We start from the raw sequence: 22,886 nt of genomic DNA on the forward strand, positions 1-22,886 counted from the left end.
ACAACATCCCACATCACAAATCTACATCCCAGTTTCGATGTCAGACAAACAAGTTATCATCAGCTCAGTCGGTCTACAGTTCAATACATGCCTACCACCATACCAAGGTTACATAATCTCCCACTGTCCTCCTCTTTGACCATTGTGCTCTGCCACACTCCACCTCTTGACTATGCTAAACCCTCTCTGTATTCTTTATTGCTCCAAGTCACGTCACTTACTCAACCACATTCACAGAAGCACCTTTCCAGCTGCTCTAATAATCATTTTCTTCCAAAATCTCTCAACAGCCTGAAGTAATGCTACAAATACTATTGGCTTTCAATATTTTCACTAAGGTAACTACAGGATGCACGGTTGTTATCTCTTCTAGCATCCTTCATTACTTGCTCAAGAGCATGTTGGTATGGTTCTGTTTGTTGTACTTTTAATGGCTCACCTCATCTACTACACTGAATTAATGACTGGATTACTTATAAAACGTATCCAGATTCCCAAGGCATTAAAACTGCTTGAGAATGGAAAATGGACCTCAGCTAACTATAACTGAAAAGGCAAGTCTTTAGAGATGTTCTAAATAACTGGAAAATTTTGAGTAGCAGAGCATTCCATTAAGTGGATGCCACTCCTGATAAAGCTTGAGTGCCCAGCCTTTCTTTTGAAAAGTGTTGGACCATCAAAAAAGATAGCCTGCTAGACTAAAAAGAGTGAGAGTTTGAGTATCTGGAAAGCAGCCTGTGAAAGAATGTGGGGCAGTGTCTTTAAAATGCTTTATGGTTGTAACATAAAGCCTTGAGCTGAATTTGTCTTCAAACTGAAAGCTAATATAAAGTTCACTGGGCCTCAGAGATCATATCAAATCTTCATAGATTAAAAACTCATTTTATTGCCTGCCCCTGTATTCTTGTAACCTTCATGGAGGTCTATCCAGGATATCCAGATAGCAAGTAGGAGAGCAATCCAGTCTCAAATTGATGGCTGAATTTGCCACTAAGACTCTTAGATGAGCAGGAAAAAAAATGCAAGCATTTTCTTTAAATTTCTCATTTGAAGAAAACATGTTGTAATATCTGGGTTAATTAGCCGTTCATTGCGGGGGCGCCAGTTACAGTTACCATAGGCCGCAAGTTGTGGCTATTTGAAATAACTCTGACTTTAACTGCTGAATTTCTCTGGTTTTGTGCAAGTAAATTCAGAACCTAACGATAACATCCCTGTAACCTTTATTTTAAGTGTCTTTCTAAGGTTTTTAAAAATTCTATTTCCTAACTATTACTTCCTGTAACCTTTACATTATTATATGTTAATCCAACCAATGAGGTGCATGGCGGGGGTTGGCCGCAGGACCTGGCTTGCAGTCAGGCTCTGCAGCCAACCACCTATAACCACCCAATCTGTGTGAGAGTGTCTCTTTGAGTGGGTGTGTGAGTATCTATTAGGGTCTGTGCGTGTATGTCTGAGAGTCTGAGCGGGTCTGTGAGTGGGTGTGTGAGTTTCTGAGTGGGTCTGTGAGTGGATGTGTCAGTGTCTGAGTAGGTCCATGAGTGGATGTGTTAGGATCTGTGAGTGGGTGCGTCAGTGTCTGAGTGGGTTTGTGAGTGGATCCCTGAGGGTCTGAGTGGGTCTGTGAGTGGGTGCATGAGTGTCTGAGTTGGTGAGTTAGTGGATGCATGAGTCTCTGAGTGCATCTCTGAGTAAATAAATTAGTGTATAAATGAGTCTTTGAATGTTTTTTTAAATATTTTCTCTGATATTTGAGAATTTGTCTCAATGTTACACGTGGGTTGTGCTGAGCATCACAGCGTATTCACAAATATTGCACATTTTGAACAAAAATCATTATAAGGTCACGTTACACCCTCACATCCCTGGTGTCAGGGAACCTCCACCCTGACCCCTTATACCACTTTTCCTTTTATTTTTCAGCCGTGGGGACCATGTCCCTTTACCTAAATTGGCAGCTGCAACTTTCTGGTCAGGTTGCGATTGCAGTGAAAACGTTGCAATGGATCAGCGACCCAGGATATACAAATTTATTTTCCATTTAATTTCTCAAAACTACTGAACGGATTGACACCAAATATTAAAAAGTGTCACCTGCATACCAAAGGCTACCTTTCTGCAAAACTTGCTGTAATTCTGTCAAAACCCTGATGGGAATCAAAATGCGAAACACATGTTTTTTGATCCCCATGATTTCTCGGCCCCCACTTGACGGGTCACACCGAAACTTTCCATGCACACCAATAATCACTGTCTGGGTGTATGCAGCAAAAAAATGTAAGTTAGTTCTTTGTAGAACTGGTGTTAAAAATATACAAAAGCTCTGGCAACCTTGGGTGAACTAGCTGGCTTTGAGTACTTCTTCCTCCGTACAATGTCCAATGATGATTTCAAACCAGGGGCGGTACTCAGAAATCAACCCCCTATGGTTTTTCACCTCTTTACACTGATTGTCTCGGGCTCATCCAGGAGATGCTGGAACAGATCATAATGGAAGTATATAAAGAGATATGAGGCCAAAAAAAAAAAATGATCATCACTATCACATTTTTGGGGAAAATTTTGCAAAAGTTCATCAAACGGTGCCAAGGATATAGACAAGTCACAAAATGTTTTTTCTATGGAAACATGGTCCTAACTATATATATAATAATAATAATAATAATAATAATAATGATATTAGAAATAGGGTTTTCTGGTTGGCTTGGGAATATGCCACTAACCCAGACAGAACCCACCACTCTAGTCAGGGCAAGTAAGTTACACACCAAAGATAACCGGTGCTCACCCACTTGTAACTTGGTGCAGAGCAGACTGACTTATCATCAGGGGCAATGTGTAAAGCATTTGCGCAACACCCTCACCCAGCAACATAATTAATACACCACAAAAGAGACTCCACACCAGGCTATATCAAAATATATAGTATATAGAACAACATGAATCAAAAATACTGTGCATACAACGCGGCTCCTGAGATAGTACTCGTTATCCTGACAGTCCAAGTATCATAAAGATATACATTATGACATCAGGGCATGAAATGCCGCATTTTGGTTAGGAACAAAGCTTATAAATCACCAGGTATCACTGTGAGTAAAAACATCACCACATATCACCATCAGCATATCAGTAACAATAAGCCCTCACAGGCACCTGGACCCCAGCACTCCTATTAGCGGAGTTACAGTAATTTTAGAGAATCTGGTCGAAAAGGGGGATGTAGACTCAGCTGCAGGACACATAATCACCTGCTCGTCTACTAGTGGTGATACAGTAATTAGGGCAAGTTCCTAAATGAAGCAAAGCCATTTTCCTGTGGCAAACAGGGTCTCTGTTGTGGACCTGCTCCACAATAACGAGCCATGGAGTAAGTACCCCTGGGTATGGCCCAAACATAATGGAGACACACACACACTGTAACTCCCCATGTGCAAGGTTTCCAAGTGCAGCTGCCCACGAGCACGCAGAGCAGCTGCCGAAGTCACAGGGTTTGCAGGAGAAATGCAAGCATGAGAGACCTTCCGTGGTCCCTCCTGTTGGCCCGCCTAAGCAAAATGCTGCTTCCGAGGGATGGCACAGTATCTTGTGTCCCGTATGTGGCAAGGTGTCCAGTATGTGGCAAGGTGTCCCCTGGCACCGAGGTGACCCTTTCGGCCCAGGAGACCTCCGGGATGGCACTTGTGATGCCTGCAGAAATGCCAGTGGGCCTCGCAAATGGGGCCTGCTTCTTCCAGCCTCGCTGGACTGGGCGCACACAACACTTCCCTAAAGGTGAGGACAGCTAATGATTCTCCTCATGCACCTGGCCTGCCCTGGGTTACCAGGCAGTGTGTCGTCCAGAAAGGTGGCGCTGCTCTCCCTTGGCAAGCCTTCCCCAGAGGCACTGGCAACAGGAAGGGCACAGGCTTTTTAGGGTGGCCTCACACTGCGCACCCTCTTCAGGGGAAGACAAACACCACTCTGAGAAATATGAGAAGTGCTCCACGCACACCTCTCGAAAACTGGCGCTTGAAACGCACTGAAGGGAAAGTTGTTGGTGGCTGGACTCACGAGTCCCACGGTTGATTGTGGGCTGTGTGACAGATTCCTTATTAATCTCTCAAAACACCAACAAGATCAGGGAGAGGACCTTCCAACTGTCCCTTGAGAGCATGAGCAGGGAACAAAAGCAGGTAGGCAGGCAGCAGGCCAGCACATTCAAATATGTTGCAAAGTGGCAGCCCCTCTTCAGACCAACAGGCCAACATACCAAAGCAGTTAGTAGGGATGGCAGCTTCTCTTGACACCCAGCAGTCCTCCTGGCAATGTGCAGAGTGTAAAGCCAGCAGCATCTGGTTATAAGTCACATGCAGTGTCTGAAAACATGGGGTCAGTGCCACTGTACTTATACTCAAAAGTGTCTTTGATGTAAGGAGTGACTTCAAAGAAACTCTTTCATGTGTACAACAGACCCTTTCAACCCAGCCCTGGCTCCAGACATCAGTAGGGGGTAAATCAGCCCTGTGTGTCAGGGCAGGGCACAACATTTTGACATGTAAGTGTAAACTACCTCTCCCCCTCCCGGCCCAGGAAGACTATCAGTGTGCAGATGAATGCAGATGTATCCCCTGTCACACAAAGCCTTTCCTTTGTTGTGGCTGTTTAGAGAGTATGTGCAAAGGTCAGCTGACACTCCGGCCAGGTATGGACTGAAGGCAGACTGCAAATGACACATAGGTATAAGCTCAAAGAAACACCCTCTTTCTAAAAGTGAAATTTTTAAAATGGTATTGAAAAATCCAACTACGTCAGTAAGTAGGATTTATCACCAGTATTCTATACATGTCAAACATGACAAAACCACCCCTTTCTGATCAGGAATTGCCACTTAAAAGAGTATGAAGAAATTCACAATGCTAACCTATGAGAGGAGCAGACCTCACAGCAGTGAAGAATGAAATAGGCTGTTTGTTTGTACTAGGACATGCAAAACATAAAAGTACATGTCCTACCTTTTACTTAGACAGCTCTCTGCCCATAGGATTACTTAGGGCCTACCTTTGGGGTGACCTATTTGTAATAAAAGGGGAGTTTAAGGCTTGAAGGGCTATTTCTGTGGGTAGCACAATCAGTGCTACAGGTTCACTAATAGCATTTAATTTACAGGCCCTGGGTATTGTGTATACCACTTTACAAGGGACTCACAAGTAAGTCAAATATGCCAAACAGGTGTAAACCAATTATTCCACGTAGAGAGGAGAGTGCATATGCGCATTAGCACTGGTTAGCAGGTGTAAAGTGCTCATAGTCTTAAAGCCAACACAAAGAAGGCCAGGAAACAGGAGGCGGAAGGCAAGAAAGTTTGGGACAACCATGCAGAATAGGCAGTATATATATATAAATATATATTCACTGAAAAAAAACAAATGCTGCTGTGGCATTATAGTTGGGTTATGAATTTACTCACAAAAAACATAGAAATTCAGAAGTTGGGATAAACTAAAGTCACACCCTAAGGTAACTATAACTCGCGCACCCGCCTTACACAGGTTTTTCATCAATAATTTTATTGCAAATGTTGCAGTGATAATATCAATGGTCACACAAAGAAGTATGGGGCTCACTTATCGCTGGGGAGCTGGTAACAGGAGATGTGCTTTATCCCCCTGCCACTCTTGGTCCTTACTAGGTGAATACAAATTGCTAAATGCTGTGGAGAGTCAGATGTCGATGGAGGGGGAAGTTTCCTTTACGGACTAGGTAGTCTCACACACTATATAGTATCTTGCTTCATCATATGACCACCTAGCCCCACCCAGGTAGGACAGTACTACCTGGGCGGACTCAACCTCACTGTTAAAAGAACAGGAGAGAGTGCGTAACTTTGTTCTGATCTGGAAAGATGTGGGATCCAGCTAACCTAGGGTATAGTTAAAAACACCTAAATAGTCACCTGTGTGAAAGTACACTTTTAATAGTGGTGTCTGTTGGTGTGGTTAAAAACACAAAATGGAACACCTCTGTGAGAACAAGGACTCACTGGGTCACCTATCTAAAAGTCGGTTCCCAACATGTTTCTGCCCTCTGTGATGAGCCAAGGAAGGTCTCGGGGCATTCGTCAGGGCCTTGGATCCCTAAGTCTCAAATTAGAAAAGGAGAACCTACTCCAAGAGTTGGAGAGAAAGGAAAATGGGCATACCTTAAGTAAGGAATTACCTTGTGGAGGCCTAAGGAAAACAAAACAAGTTAAACAAACGAATGGTTTGTGAAACACAAGACTGCATAGCAAACCACACGCAAATGTGACATAGAAAGTGATCATGCACTGTATACGTGTAAGAAACAAACCTAAAACTGAATGGAAGGGAGAAAATCTTACCCTATCCCTGAAGGCTATTAGCCACAGGTATCCAGGAGGGGGAGTGTCCCCTTATTGTCACACACTAAGGATAAGGATTAAATACAATGAAAAACAAATGAAAAGGCGGTCCATACATATGGAGGGATGACTCAGAAACCGGGCGAGTGCCCGGCCGTGACCTGCGCCTTACGGTGAGCCTGTTGCTTAAAGGTATATACCAGTAGGTGCAGAACCTATACCTCAGGGGCTAAACAATATATGTAGAGTGAGGACGCAAGCATTGCGACCTGTTGGTGGTCAGATGGGGAAGTAAAGCAGAAGGGATGCACAAATATTATAGTTACATTAAGAAAAAGGAGGCAGGCAAGTACAATTTAAGGGTAAGTGATGAAGCAAGACACTATAGAGTGTGTGAGACCACCTAGTCCGTAAAGTAAACTTCCCCCTCCATCGACATCTGACTCTCCACAGCATTTAGCAATTCTTATCCAACTAGTAGGACCAAGAGCGGCAGGGGGATAAAGCACATCTCCTGTTAGCAGCTCCCCAGCGATAAGTGAACCCCGTACTTCTTTGTGTGATTTTTGGTTATATATATAGGGAGACTAGTACGGCTGTGTTCCTCCTAGAGTTATTCTTTTTCTCCCTAAACTCTCCACATGTGTTAAGATGATATCAATGATGCCATTGAAGGTGTCATCAGGGATGTAATATGTGGGGTAATTAGCATTGCATTGCAAGGCCATGAGTAACGGTAGGGCACAGAACCTAACTATTTAGTTAGGTTCTGTACCTTAGGGCACAGAACCTAACTATAACGTCCCTGTAACCTTTGTTTTTTTTTTTGCAGTGAACTTCTATGTTTTTTAGCATGCACGCTAATATAACCAGTGTCGCGCAGGGCACTCTCTCCCGCATGCACCCAAACCGATGCTGTGCATGCCCTTAAGCCATGCGCAGCATGGGCTCTAATGCAGTGGATTTTTTTTCCCCCATTTTCTCTGGATCTGCGGATCCACCTCAGATTTGCACTGGGGGCCTCGCTGATGACTGTGGTGGACTCACAGATCAGACAAAAAAACAATTAGCAAATTTTTTCACATAAACCAAAATGGCGGCCGCAACTGTTCCTGTCAGGTTGTGGTCAGTCAATCAGGGCCTTGTTTATTCCCTGGATCCGTGGACCCAGCGTGAATGGATCTGCAGAGGGTCCGCTAATGTATATATCTATACTTTTTAACCTAAAATAACTCTGAATCTGCTGGATGGATTTACACCAAATCATAAAAAGCATTATATGTGGAGCAAGATCTAGCTTCCTGCTGAATTTGATGTAATTCCAATCAGGAGTTCGGGCCATAGCCTTGTTGAAAGAATGCAAAATCCCTTTAGACACAGAATGGGGAAAAAGTGTTTTGGGACCCTCTTGCCCCCACTTTTTCTTGGCCCCCCTTGACGAATCATTCTATAACTTTCCATGCAGAACTAGGCAAAGTAGGACACTTTTTACAGAAAAGTTTATGAACATTCGTCAAATGGCACCAAAGTTATTAGCAAAACATAAAATGATTAATCTATGAGAAAAGTTAGTCATAACTATGACTACCTACTGGCTATCATCGGTAGATAGTTATAGTTAGGACCTAGTTTCCATAGAAAAAGCAGTTTTTGTTTTACCAATAACTTTGGTGCTGTTTGACGAATCTTCACTAAATTCACTAAATTTTCAGTACAACAGTCAGACCAACTGCTGTCAAGCGCAGGTTAAGAAAAAGGAGGGTCCCAAAAGCTTTTTACGCAAGCAATTTCCCTAGGGATTTTTAGACAAAATTACAGCCTCAACTGCTGGACAGAATTAAGCCAAATTTGGCAGAAAGGAAGCTCTTTGTGCAGAAAGAGCCCTTTTTTTTATTTGGTGTAGATCCACTCAGTAGTATTGGAGTAGTTAAAGGAAAAAACAAATTTGTATATCCAGTGACCTGGAGGCTTCACAGATCTCAGCGATCTCATGCTGAGATCTGTTTGGCTGCCAACACTTCAACTAGGAAGTGTTGGCAGCTATTTTGGCACTCGGATTCAGCCGAGCCCCAAACCAAGTAAAAAGAAAATGAGGGCCGGGTAGGAATAACCTAAACCCTTGGTATTAGAGATAGGGTCTTTGGTTGGCAGTCAGGTTAACCCCTGTCCTAGCAAGGACCCTCACTCTAGTCAGGGTAAAGGAGAATCACCCTCAGCTAACCCCGCTCATCCCCTGGGTAGCTTGGCACGAGCAGGCAGGCTTAACTTCAGAAGCAAGGTGTAAAAAATTTGTTCCCACACACATAGTAAATCAGTGAAAACATTACAAAATGACACAACACAGGTTTAGAAAAATAGATATTTATTTAAACAAAACAAGATCAAAATGACAAAATCCAACATACACAAGTCAAGATATGAATTTTAAAAAGGATAAGAGTCTTAAGTCCTTAGAAAACAGTGAGAATGCTGTTAGAGCACAAACGTACCTGGGAAGTGGAAAAAATGAAGCGGCACAGGTAAGTGTGTGTTGGAAAAGGCCAGCAATGCATCAATTTCTGACTCGCAAGCGAGAACGTGCGTCGTTCCTCCTCCAGTTGGGTTGGTGTGCGTTGTTTCTTCTCTCCCGCAAGTGAGCGATGTGTCGATCCTGACGGGCACCTCGGGTCAGGGTAGGCTTTACATTGATTTTCCACTCCCAGCTATGTTTAGTCGAAATACGGTCGCACGATGTCAAGAAACTGCACTACCTGGGGACTTGCGTCACTAACAGCAGCCACTGCTGGTGTTGCGTGCAATTTCTCCAGCCGCGTTGTGTCGATCTCCCAGCAGAAATGCAGGTGGAGCGTCTATAATAGCTGCGAGACCAGCAGTGCGTTGTTTATCAGCCGCGAGGCGGGTGGTGCATTGAAAGTTTACCCGCATGGCAGTCTTTGCGTGGATTTCTGTCTTTTCCCACCAGCTTCACCTTTCCAGGACCCAGAGACAGGTTAGGGCACCACGTAGCAGGCAGGAATCTCAGCAGAAAGCCCAAGTCCTGGCAGAGAGAAGTCTTTGATGTCTCTGAGACTTCAACAACAGGAGGCAAGCTCAGGTCAAGCCCTTGGAGATTCTTCACCAGTGGGAAGTTACACAAAAGTCAGTCTTTGTCCTTTCTCATGCAGAAGCAGCTACTGCAGGCCAACCCAGCAAAGCACAGACACAGGAAAAGGGGCAGTACTCCTGCTCCAGCTTCCAGCTCTTCTCCATGGCAGAGGTTCCTCTTGGTTCCAGAAGTAATCTGATTTTCAGGGGTTTTGGGTGCTCATCTAATACCGCTTTCTGCCTTGCTTCAAAGGGAAGTCTCTGTTGTTTTCAAGATCCTGCCAGGCCCCAGACACACACCAGGGGGTTGGAGACTGCATTATGTGAGGGCAGGCACAGCTCTTTCAGGTGTAAGTGACCACTCCTCCCCTCAGCCCAGATGGTGAATCAGGATTTGCAGGCTAAACCTCAGCTCTCTTTGCCTTACTGTCTAACTGTCAAACTGACCCAGACTCACAGAATGGTTTAAGCAAGAAAATGCCTACTTTCCAAAAGTGGCATTTTCAAACACACAATCTAAAAAACACTTCACTAAATGATGTATTTTTAATTTGTGAGTTTGGAGTCCCCAAACTCTCAGTCTATCTGCTCCCAAAGAGAATCTGCACTTTAATCATATTTAAAGGCAGCCCCCATGTTAACCTATGAGAGAAATAGGCCTTGCAACAGTGAAAACCAAATGTGGCAGCATTTCACTGTCAGGACATGTAAAGCACAAATGTACATGTCCCGCCTTTAACATACACTGCACCCTGCCCATGGGGCTACCTAGGGCCTATCTTGGGTGTGCCTTACATGTATAAAAAAGGAAGGTTTAGGCCTGGCAAGTGGGTACACTTGCAAAGTCGAATTGGCAGTTGAAAACTGCACTCACAGACACTGCAGTGGCAGTTCTGGGCCATGTTTACAGGGCTACTAATGTGGGTGGCACAACCAGTGCTGCAGGCCCACTAGTAGCATTTGATTTACAGGCCATGGGCACTTCTAGTGCACTTTACTAGGGCCTTACTAGTAAATCATATATGCCAGTCATGGATACGTCAATGTACACATATAATGTATGCAGGGAACATTTACACTTTAGCAGTAGTCAGCAGTGGTAAAGTGTCCAGAGCAAACAAAAACAGCAAAAACAGAGTCCAGCACACAGAAGCAACCTGGGAAGTACAGGCAAAAAGTTAGGGGAGACCATGCCAATGATCCCAAGCCAAGCACATGTCCCCCAGCTGAAAGTGGAGAGCAACTACCCAACCTCATGGGAGTTCTCATCACGAAGGCGGAAGAATCTGGACAGACCATCAACATTGGCATGGTTGGTGCCAGGGCAGTGGTCAACCATAAAGTCCATTCCCTGTAGGGAGATGAAACATCTCAACAATTTCGGATTTTCACCCATCATCTGCATTAACCATATGAGGGGCCTTTAGTCTGTCTGAATCCAGAAGTGAGTCCCAAGCAAATATGGTCTTAGCTTCTTCAGTGCCGAGACCATAGCAAAAGCTTCACTCTCAATTGCACTCCACCTACGTTCCTTGGGAAGTAACCTCCGGCTATTCAAGGCTACAGGTTGATCTAGGCCCTCTTCATTAAGCTGTGAGAGTACTGCACCAATACCATGCTCTGAGGCGTCTGTTTGCACAACAAATTTCTTGGAATAGTCAGGTCCCTTCAGCACAGGTGCTGTGCACATGGAAGCCTTCAGGGCATCAGAAGCTGTCTGGCAAGACATAGTCCAGATCACATTTCTGGGCTGCTTTTTAGAAGTTAACTCAGTCAAGGGAGCAACAACTGTGTCATACCCCTTGACAAACCTCCTATAGTATCCAGTGAGACATAAAAAGGCTCTCACCAGGGTGTGGGTCTTGGGGGGCTCCAGAATGGTTTAAATCTTTGGTTGTAGGGGTGCCGCCAGGCCACTCCCCAGTTGGTGTCCCAACTACACCATAGATCCCCGCTCTATTTGGCACTTGCTTGCCTTAATAGTGAGGCCTGCCTTCTGCAGGGCCTCCAACACTTTACAGAGGTGTTGCAAGTGTTCCTCCCATGTGGAACTAAAGACAGCAATGTCATCCAGGTAGGTGGCACTGAAATCATCCAGCCCACCCAACACCTGATTGACCAACCTCTGAAAGGTGGCAGGGGCATTCTTCATCCCAAAGGGCATCACCCTAAACTGGTAGTGCCTATCTTGTGTGGAAAATGCTGACCTCTTCTTAGCCCCCTCAGTCAGGGTAATCTGTCAATACCCAGAGGTAAGATCAAACGTTCTTAGATATTTGGCAGCTCCCAACCAGTCAATGAGCTCATCAGCTTGGGGGATGGGGTGTGCGTCAGTCTTGGTGGCCGCACTGAGTTGCCAGTAATCAACACAGAACTGGAGTTCTGGAGTGGCACCAGGAGCAGAGGACTTGGGGACCAAAACCACACAGCTGGCCCAAGGGACGCTGGAAAACTCAATAACCCCCAATGCTAACATTTTGGACACTTCATCTTTAATGTTAGCCCTCACCCTGTCAGTCACTCTGTAAACTATGTGTTTAACAGGAGGACTGTCCCCAGTGTACACATCGTGTGTACACAAGTGGGTGCCTCCTGGGACCAGGGAGAACAGTGAGACAAACTGACCCAACACCTGGCGACAGTCCCTCTGCTGCTCTGGGGTCAGGGAGGGGGAGAGGATCACTCCCTCCACAGACCCATCTTTTTTCTCCAGCAGACAGGAGGTCAGGAAGAGGCTCACCCATCATCTGTTGCTAGGAGCATGGACAATTCAGTCTGCTCAAAGTGTGACTTGAGCTGGTTCACATCCAGGACCTTCAAGGGGGTCCTGGGATTCCGCAAGTCCACCAGGTAGGTGACTTCACTCTTGCACTCCACCACCTCAAATGGTCCAGTCCGCTTGTTCTGGAGTGGCCTAGGCTTCACTGGCGCCATCACCCACACTCTCTGACCAGGTTGAAACTCGACAAGAGTGGCATTCTGGTCATACCAGCTTTTCATGTCTTCCTGGCTTGCTTCCAGGTTCTCTTGTGCAAGAGCTCTGAAGCGGGCAGTCTGGTTTCTCAGAGCCAGCATGTAACTGAACACATCCTGGGGGGGTTTACTAGGGGCTTCCTCTAAAGCCTCCCTGACCAGACTCAAAGGTCCCCTCACAGGGTGGCCATACAACAGCTCAAAAGGACTAAAGCCAAGTCCTTTTTGAGGCACCTCCTTGTAAGTGAACATAAGGCATGGCAAAAGGACATCCCACTTCTGCCTCAAGGGGTCCGACAGGCCCAATTATGCCCTTCAAGGTGCGGTTGAATCTCTCAACCAGACCATTGCTTTGGGGGTTGTAAGGTGTGGTGAACTTGTACATTACCTCACACACCTTCCACAGAGACTTCATTTACGTCGATATGAAGTTGGTACCCCTATTCAACACCACTTCCTTGAGGAACCCCATGCTAGTAAAAACCCTGTCAATGCCTGGCCCACCACAGTGGCAGTGATCGACCTCAAAGGAATAGCTTCGGGTGGCATGGTCCACCAAAACCAGGAGAAACCTGTTGCCCATGGCTGTCTTGGGATTCAGAGGCCGCACAATGTCAATACCAACCCTTTCAAAGGGGGTACTAACCACAGGGAAAGGTTGGAGGGGAGCCTTGCATTACCCCCCACTCTTGCCACTTGGCTGACAAGTGGGCAAGACCTACAATGAGCATCAGAGTGCCTGTACATTTGGGGTCCATAGACGTGGGTGACAAACCACTCAAGGGTCTTGTCCTGCCCCAAATGACCAGCTAGAGGCACGTAATGAGCCAGATCTAGTAGGAAGGCTCTGAAGCACTGGGGTACCACCAGGACACGGGCTGATCCAGGCTCAGGAACCTTAGGCTCGCTATATAGGATGCCATCCTCCCAGTAAATCAAATGTGATCCAGGCTCCTTGCCAGACGCCTGGTCTGCAGCCTGCTGCCGCAAACCCTCCAGAGTAGGGCATGTTTTCTGTGCCTCACAGAATGCTTCCCTGGTGGCCCCCCTTCCTGCTGCCACTGTGATAGCTCTGGAACCTTACCCTATTCAGCCGCCTGTTCCCCTGGAGGCTCCAGGGCCTCCCCCTCAGGTGTCCACTTAGGACATTTGGGGTCCCCCCTCATGTGACCGTCCTGATCACATGCAAAGCACTTGCAGGACCCCTTCTCTGCAGGTTTCCCTGTAGAGACCCATGGTTTATTTTCTACTGGAGGCTGGTATTCTTCACCCTGGGAACTAGGTTGGGGCCCTTTAGAGATCTCCCCCTGTTTACCCCTACCCCCCCACTTCTTCTGACGGGGACCCTTCGCATGGTCTCTTCCATACCTCTTTTGGACCCTGGTGCTCTCCCAATGGTCCGCTTCCTGAGCAAGCTTCCTGGGGTCAGTCAGCTTGCTGTCAATTAGGTGCTGGTGCAGCTCTGGAAAGCATAAACTGTACAAGTGCTCCCAAGCAATCAAATTGTAAAGCCCCTCATACGTTGTTACCTTACTGCCCTTCACCCAACCATCCAGTGACCTGAAAAAAGAATCAACACATTCCAACCATGTTTGGGATTCCTTCTTCTTATAGGACTTAAACATGTCCTCATACTGATCAGGGGTGAGACCATACCTTGTGATCAGGGCATCCTTCATGATAGGGTAGGTGAGCCCCTGGGGATCCCCTAAGGATGTCAGAGTATCCCTCCCCTCTACCTCAAAATGCTTCCACAGACCCACCCCCAATGAGCTTCAGGGACCAGATTCATATGGAGAGCAGACTCATACCCCATGAACCACAACAGTATACCATCCTCCTTTTTTTAATCCTTCACAAGGTCCTTAGTAATGTGCACCCTCCTCCCAGGCTGCACTGTGTTATTGCTGTCACCATCCCTACTAGACTGGCTACTCTGATCCAGCTCCCTCAAGCTGAGCGTATGAGCCAACAATAACTTTTCCTCTTCTATGGCCATCCTCATGTTCTTTAGCTCCAACTGGTGAGCCCTCTCTGCCTGTCTGCCCTGTAACTCTTCAGGAGACAGACCCTTGGATGACACACTACTACCTGCCCTGGAAACTCTCTCCTTGGATATAACATGCTCAGCCACTACACACTGTGGATGGATTGCTCTTCCTCCTACTCATTCTCCTCCTCACTATGTGCTCATCGGCCTCCTTGGCTGTTACCCAGACCCTCAGTGCCTTCTACAGCTCCTCCTTCCTGGTGGAGCCCTTAATGGGACAAGCAAGGTTTTTTCAGAACTGCCTCAACTGGACAACTGTATATCTCTCCAGTTTCCCTAAATCAAAACCAACTCCAGCTGATGCATTCGCAGATTGAGACATGAGGAAGAATTAAAAGTGCAAAGTTCCAAAGGCAGATAAACAAGTTCCCAAATAGAGTTCAGACGTCAATGAAGGATTACCACATAATGGAAGTAGGGAAAAATCCCCAAAAAAGAGAAAAAAGCAAACATCACAACGATAATTAGTATATGGTCACGTAATGGTCTGCACTGAAAACAGTAGTGTACACTTAATCACTGTATGTTGAGTACAAATGCAAGTCCAATCCCAACTGCTGATCACCAATTATAGAAATGGGGTGTTTGATTACCTCCTGTCCAAGCAAGGACCTTCACTCTAGTCAGAGTAATGGGGAATCACCCTCAGCTAACCTCCACACACCCCCTGGGAAGCTGAGCACAGGCAGGCAGGCTTAACTTCGGAAGCACAATGTATAGTATTTGTACCAACACATAGTAATTCAGTGAAAACACTATTACATTACACAACACAAGTTTAGAAAATTAGATAATATTTATCTGAACAAAACAAGATCAAAATGAAAAAAATTCAACAAACACAAGTCAAGAATTGAATATGAAAAAGGATAAGAGTCATAAATCCTTAGAAAACAGTGAGAACGCTGTTAGCGCACAAAAGTACCTGGGTAGCGTCAAAATGAAGCTACACAGGCGAGTGTGCATTGGAAAAGGCAAGAGATGCATTGATTTCTGACTCGCAAGTGAGAACGTGCGTCGTTCCTCCTCCGGTCGGTTTGGCGTGCATTGTTTCTTCTCTCCTGCATGAGAGCAATGCATCGATCTAGATGGGCACCTCGGCTCCGGCAGGCGTTATGTTTATTTTCCGCGCCCAGCGATGTTGCGTCAAAATCCAGTCGCACGATGTCAAGAAACTGCACTGCATGCGGGCTTGCGTCGTTAACAGAAGCCGCTGTGGGTGTTGTGCATCAATTCTCTAGCCGCATTGCGTCGATCTCCCAGCTGCGATGCAGGTGGACCGTGGATTTTAGCTGCGAGGCCGGCGGCGCGTCATTCATAAGCAGCGAGTTTCCCATGCACAGCAGTCTTTGTGTGGATTTTTGTCCTTTTCCACGAGCTTCACCTTTTCAGGGTCCAGAGACAGGTTAGGGCACCACTTGGCACACAGGACTCTCAGCAGAAAGCCCAGATGCTGGCAGAGTCTTTGATGTCCCTGAGACTTCGGCAATAGGAGACAAGCTCAGTTTAAGCCCTTGGAGATTCTTCACCAGTGGGAAGTCACACAAAAGTCAGTCTTTGTCCTCTCTCAGGCAGAAGCAGCTACTGCAGGCCAACCCAGCAAAGCACAGTCACAGGCAAAGGGCAGTGCTTCTGCTCCAGCTTCCAGCTCTTCTCCTTAGCAGAGGTTCCTCTTGGTTGCAGAAGTAATCTGATTTGCAGGGGTTTTCGGTACTCTTCTTATACCCCTTTCTGCATTTGAAGTAGGCTTACTTCAAAGAGAAGTCTCTGTTGTTTTCAAGATCCTGCCTTGCCCAGACCAGGTCCCAGACACACATCAGGGGGTTGGAGACTGCATTGTGTGAGGCAGGCACAGCCCTTTCAGGTGTAAGTGACCACTCCTCACCTCCCCTCAGCCCAGATGGCTAACCAGGATTTGCAGGCTACACCCCAGCTCCCTTAGCGTCACTGTCTAGAGGAGAGGTGCAAACAGCCCAACTGTCAAACTGACCCAGACAGGGCATCCACAAACAAGCAGAGTCACAGAATGGTTCAAGCAAGGAAATGCCTACTTTCTAAAGGTGGCATTTTCAAACACACAATCTAAAAAACAACATCACTAAATGATGTATTTTTAAATTGTGAGTTCAGAGACCCCAAACTCCACATGTCTATCTGCTCCCAAAGGGAACCTGCGCTTTAATCATATTTAATGGCAGCCCCCATGTTAACCTATGAGAGGGATAGGCCTTACAACAGTGAAAAACACATTTGGCAGTATTTCCCTGTCAGGACATGTAAAGCACATTAGTATATGTCCCCCCTTTAACATACACTGCACCCTGCCCATGGGGCTACCTAGGGCCTACCTTGGGGTGCCGTACATGTATAAAAAGAGAAGGTTTAGGCCTGGCAAGTGGGTACACATAGCCAAGTCGAATTGGCAGTTTAAAACTGCACTCACAGACACTGCAGTGGCAGGTCTGAGCCATGCTTACAGGACTACTAATGTGGGAGACCCAACCAGTGCTGCAGGCCCACTAGTAGCATTTGATTTACAGACTCTGAACACTTCTAGTGCACTTTACGAAGGACTTACTAGTAAATCAAATATGGCAATCATGGATAAGCCAATGTACCCATATAATTTATACAGGGAACACTTACACTTTAGCCCTGGTCAGTCATGGTAAAGTGTCCAGAGCAAACAAAGACAGCAAAAACAGAGTCCAGCACACAGCATCAACCTGGGAAGTACAGGCAAAAAGTTAGGGGAGACCATGCCAATGATGCCATGTGTAATACATGCTCTGGTATTGTGGTCCCCCGGGTAACCGATCAGGGCAAAAAAACTTTTTTTTCTTTAATTGTTCACCAAAAATTGCAGAAGATCCTTAAATCTGGCAAATACATTTTTAAAAGCAACAAGCACGGTTTCCTGTGCTTGTTTTTTTAAGCATCCCGGGTGGGCCAGATCCCAGGGGCATATGTACAAGTAATTGAAAGGGGGGGGTGCATGTGGCCATTCTCCATGCAATTAAAAGTGCCCCAGGGTCCCCCGCCTTCCCGGGGCTTTAATTGTATGTAGGAGGGGGGCCTGTGCAAACAAAAGGAGGGAGACCGCATGGTCCCCCTCCTGGAGCCACTAATAGCCCTGGGGACCGCCAGCTCTGAGGACAAGCTCCCTAACTCCCAAGGTGCCCACCTTCAGGAGATAGCAGTTTGCTTTCAGTTGGCTAGAGCTTTGACAGCTCCCACCAAGCAAGAGCAAACTGTAAGTCTGGTGGGTGGGAGTAGGAAAACTGCTTCCTCACACTGGGAGTGAACTTTTCATCTGTTTTCCTGCCCACTGTCAAGCAGGCAGGAAAACAGATGAAAGGATTGCTCCTGCATGCAGGGAGCTACATTTTTTGCAGCTCCCTGCATGCAAGAGCAAAGCCAGCTCCTGCAGAAGGTTGGAAGCTGGCAGGGACTGCAGGGGCATTCAGGCTCTCCCCGTGTTCCCTAATGCAGAGGAATGTGAGCACATCTCCATCAAACAAAAAACTCTTACTTCTCTTAACTAAGAGGAAGTACCCTTGTTTGGTGATTCATGTTATCAATATGAAGATGCTTGAGGTACAATCACATTGCTAAAATTACAGACACACAAGGTCACTGGAGACATTACTTTGGGGTCATTTACGCAGCTTAAGTATGGAATATGCACTACAAATGTACCCAATGAGGCAGTTCTTAATAATAAGGCAGTAGAAAGTACTCCAGCTGGGTAGACATTTTGTGCAAAACTGTGGACTCTCCTTGGATCAATAAGCAGCTCAGGATGCATTGTGGCACCAATCCCCATTTAACAGAAATTAAATCACTATGGGAAGCTCTTACAAATATAAACAAAGGTGGTGCCCCAGGTTAAAGCTTTGCTTTCAAAAAGTACAACTTATTCTAAGTTCTCCCTCTTGGTCAAGGTCTATCCCTGCCATGCACGGTGCAGGGTTGGATGCTTGTGGCCAACCTCCTGCTGCATTAAAAAAACATAGAAATTTAGTGGGAAAAAATAGGTTACAGGGACATTATAGTTAGGAATTAGCATATATAAAACCTTATAAATGCACAGAAAAAAACAATGGTTACAGGGACATTATAGTTAGGTTCTGAATTTATAGGCACAAAAGCATAGAAATTCAGCTGTTAGAGTTATTTCAAGTAACAATAACTCATGCCCTAAGGTAACTACAACTCGCGCCCTCATCATGTGCAGCTAATTACCTCATATATTACACCTTTGATGACATCTTCTATGGCATCATTGATATTATTGATCAGAAAACTGTGCATGAATTTCTATGATTTTGTGAGTGTAAATTCAGAACCTAACTATAACGTACCTGAAGTCTTTGTTTTTTTCAGTCCAATCCACTCATTGTTTGGTTCCATTGCCTTGTCACTCTGAATTCCCATTTTTGTTGAAACCATTGTTATAGGAGCCACTGGAAGTCATGTCTCCTTTGACGCGTGCAGCATTGACTCAAGAACGAACAGCTCAGATTCCTGTAGAATACTAGGATTTTCATGATGTTTTTGATGAACAGTAGGGTACACAATTACTGCCCCACAGAATATATGATTGCTGCATTGATTTAATTCCGGGCATGATGCTTCCTTGCAGTCACGCCTACACTTTCTTAAAGCCAGATTCAAAATACACAAAAAAATCTGGATGAATCACTAGGCATGGGATTCATCCACTATTCAACTTCTTTATCCTCTTCATCACTCATTTTCATACCGAACACGAATGATGAGTTAAGGGTGTGCATCGACTATAGGTCCCTGAATAAGGTTACTGTTAAGAACATATCCATTGACTCTCATACCAGCCTTGCTCAACCAGGTTCAAAAGCCTACAGTGTATGCTAAATTAGATCTGCAAGGCACATACCACTTAATCAGCATTAAAAAGATGGAGATGAGTGGAAAACAGCCTTTCAAACCAAATTCGGGTTGTTTGAATATACAGTCATGCCTTTTGGGGTATGTAATGATCCCGGCTACATTCCAGTATTTTATAAACAAGGTGGTGTAAGACCTACTGGACGTTTGTGTAATTGTGTACGTTGATGACATTCTAATTTTCTCTCAGAACATCACAGAACACATAGAACATGGCAGAAAGGTCTCAGAGAAAATGACCTATTTTTAAAACTAGGCAATTGTACTTCCACACACAATCTGTTGAGTTCTAGGGATATTTCCAACCCCAGTAGGCATTAGTATAGACCAGAAAAAGGTGCAGGCAATCCTGGATTGGCTAGCACCAACCTCTGTCAAAAAGGTGCAAAGTTTAATGGGGTTTGCAAAATTTGATAAATGCTTTATTAGCATTTCTCACACATAGTTACCAGGCTTTGGCTCCTGTGCTCAGACTTCCGGATTCCAATTTACAGTACGTTGTAGAGGTGGATGCCTCTCAGTTTGCTATAGGAGGTATTCTGTCACAATGCGTCTGCACTACTGCACCAATGCATTTTGCAGCATTCTTTAAAAACAATTGTTGCCAGGTGAATAGAACTATACAGTAGCAAAACAAGAACTATTAGCAATTAAGTTGTGCTTTCAAGAATGGCAGAAGTACCTTTTAGGGTTGCAACATACCATTACAATATATACTCATCATAAGAATCTCCAATTCTTGTGATTGTAAAAGACGTAGTAGACAAGTAAGATGGTTGTTGTTTTACAGTGAATAAAATGTCATTATTACCTATCGTCCAGGCACACAACAATCTAAGTGTCATGGTCTGCCCGATGTCCACTGCCATCCTGTCCTGAAATTCAGTCCTCTCACCCATTTGCCCATCCTGGAACCATTAGACACCACTACTGGAGACATAACACTCAGCCCCCGAGCACCTGCCACGTAATCATTAGGGAAGGCAATTCATGCATATACGCCATGACAACCAACGTATATAATGCATGCCATAACCACTGTATGTACTATATGATATTTGTGGGCAATAACATATGCCAAGTATGCCAAACAATGTTGTTCCACTTCACACAGGTGCTGGTGCTTTGCCTGAGTCCCGCGCTGGTAGTAGGTCAAAATTCTGAGAGATTTAAACATCCTGCATGACTACGCCAATCACGACAGCTTAGTCTTGTGGGACTATTTAAACCCTGCTCAATGTGGACCCCACGCTTTGCCTTGTGGCTCCCGCCTGAAGAGGATCGTCCCTCAAATCAGCTTAGTTGAAAGGATCATTGCTCTTCTTGGAATCACCGCTGATCGAGTCAAAGAAACCTGTAAAGACAAAGAAAGATGTTACAAAGAACTTCAAAGGCACCCAACTTATCAGCTTGCAAGGTAAACCTGATCTCGTGGGGGCACTGAGCCTACAGTAACAGCAGAAAGAGCGCCTCATTATTTGTTGTTATTTAAAGACTTTGAAGCAGCATTTTCACAGGAGTCACAAGTGTGACACTGAGCAAGCCCTTAAGACCTAAGGACTTAAAACTCACATCAAAGAATTGCAATGATAGCGTTTATGTTGTGAGGAGCAACACACCTTATTTGAGCACATTATTTTTGAAAGGTAATTACGGCGATTCAATATTTCATGTTGTTACAGGGTGAGATTGCAAAGAAAGTATCTAATCATCACTTATGTATTATAGCTTGTCAGCTACATATCAGGGAAAGTCGATAGCTGAGTAAACTAACCAGTGATTGTCAGAAGATCCAAACTACCCACCAGCATACCCAAGGCCTCCTTCTCTCTTCAGCTCCATTGCTGGTAGATGTCCTATTGGTTCTCATAAGAAGGTAGTAGGAGGTTTGAGGGCGAGTTAGGTTACAGGTGCCACAGGACTAACACTGAATTTTGCTTTCAAGGTTGACAACTATAGTAATAAGATACCCATCAGAACAGGCCTTCTACCCAGGTTCTGATTTCCCTGCTTGCAGTTCATTATAGTCTCAGGAAGGTTCATTGGAGCACAGGAAGCGAGTCACTATCGTCTCTGCAAAGCCACATCATGGGCCTTACCAGGCAAGAGTCTATGTTGCTAACCTGATAGAAGGCAAAGCCAATGATGCTCGCTTCACCCAGACAATATGGAGCCCTAGGACATTTCATTATGGGATATAGCGACTAATCTCAATGCCATGCAAGTGGAAAGCCAAGCCTTGCCTCAGGACGTAACAGCTCTGTAAGCTCAACTAGCCAAGTCTAAAGAAGGGAATCCTGGGACACTACCAGTTCATAAATCTGCTACCTTCTATGTTGGAGGCAGCACGGTCACATCCTTTGACTCAGTACCCTGTGGCACAATTCAAGTTCAGGTAATTACCCCAGTGCCAATACCCCTAGCTCTACCAGAGTGCCATATACAATTCATGGCACGTCCAACAGCCCTGGAAGGCGATGCTTACAGGGTAGCCTTTATTTTATCATACATAGGTGGAGATGCAGCTTGATGGTCCATTGCAGTAGTGGATCAGGATGATCTGTTACTATATAAATATAGAAGCTTCAAGGACCCCATGCACAAATTGTTTGCATGGCACAATTGAGCAAGCTGTGGATAATGAGCTACTGAACTTGAAGCAGGGCTCCTCTGATTTAATACATTATGGGGGTCATTCTGACCCCCGCGGGCGGCGGTCGCCGCCCGCCTGGAGGGAGCCGCCATATGGCCGCTGAGGCCATTCTGGTTTTCCCGCTGGGCTGGCGGGCGACCGCCAGAAGGCCGCCCGCCAGCCCAGCGGGAAACCCCTCCCCACGAGGAAGCCGGCTCCGAATGGAGCCGGCGGAGTGGGTATGTGCGACGGGTGCAGTGGCACCCGTCGCGTATTTCAGTGTCTGCAACGCAGACACTGAAATACAAAGTGGGGCCCTCTTACGGGGGCCCCTGCAGTGCCCATGCCATTGGCATGGGCACTGCAGGGGCCCCCAGGGGCCCCACGACACCCCATACCGCCATCCTGTTCGATTCTGTAGGACAGCGGAAAACCGGCGGGAGACCGCCGGTTTTCCTGTTCTGACCGCGGCTGAACCGCCGCGGTCAGAATGTCCTGAGGAGCACCGCCAGCCTGTTGGCGGTGCTCCCGCATCCCCGGCCCCGGCGGCCCTTGACCGCCGGGGTCGGAATGACCCCCTATATTTCCTCGTAGCAGAGGTGGATTGGCCAGAAGCCAAAAGAGTTTCCCTGTTTTATCAAGGGCTTAGGGAAGAACTTAAGGATCTATTGTCACAAATTGTACACCCTCCTGAGGATGTAGCCATATTTATAGATTTAATATTCCAGTTAAATTACCAAGTTCAGGAGTGATGATCGGAAAATGGAAGAAATTCCCTGGAATAGGCTCATAGTGCTTTGAGAAAAGCCCAAATCTGAACCACTATGACATACAGAAAACACTGTAGAACCTAT

The sequence above is a fragment of the Pleurodeles waltl genome, chromosome 9, assembly GCF_031143425.1.
Source record: "Pleurodeles waltl isolate 20211129_DDA chromosome 9, aPleWal1.hap1.20221129, whole genome shotgun sequence".
NCBI lineage: Eukaryota > Metazoa > Chordata > Amphibia > Caudata > Salamandridae > Pleurodeles > Pleurodeles waltl.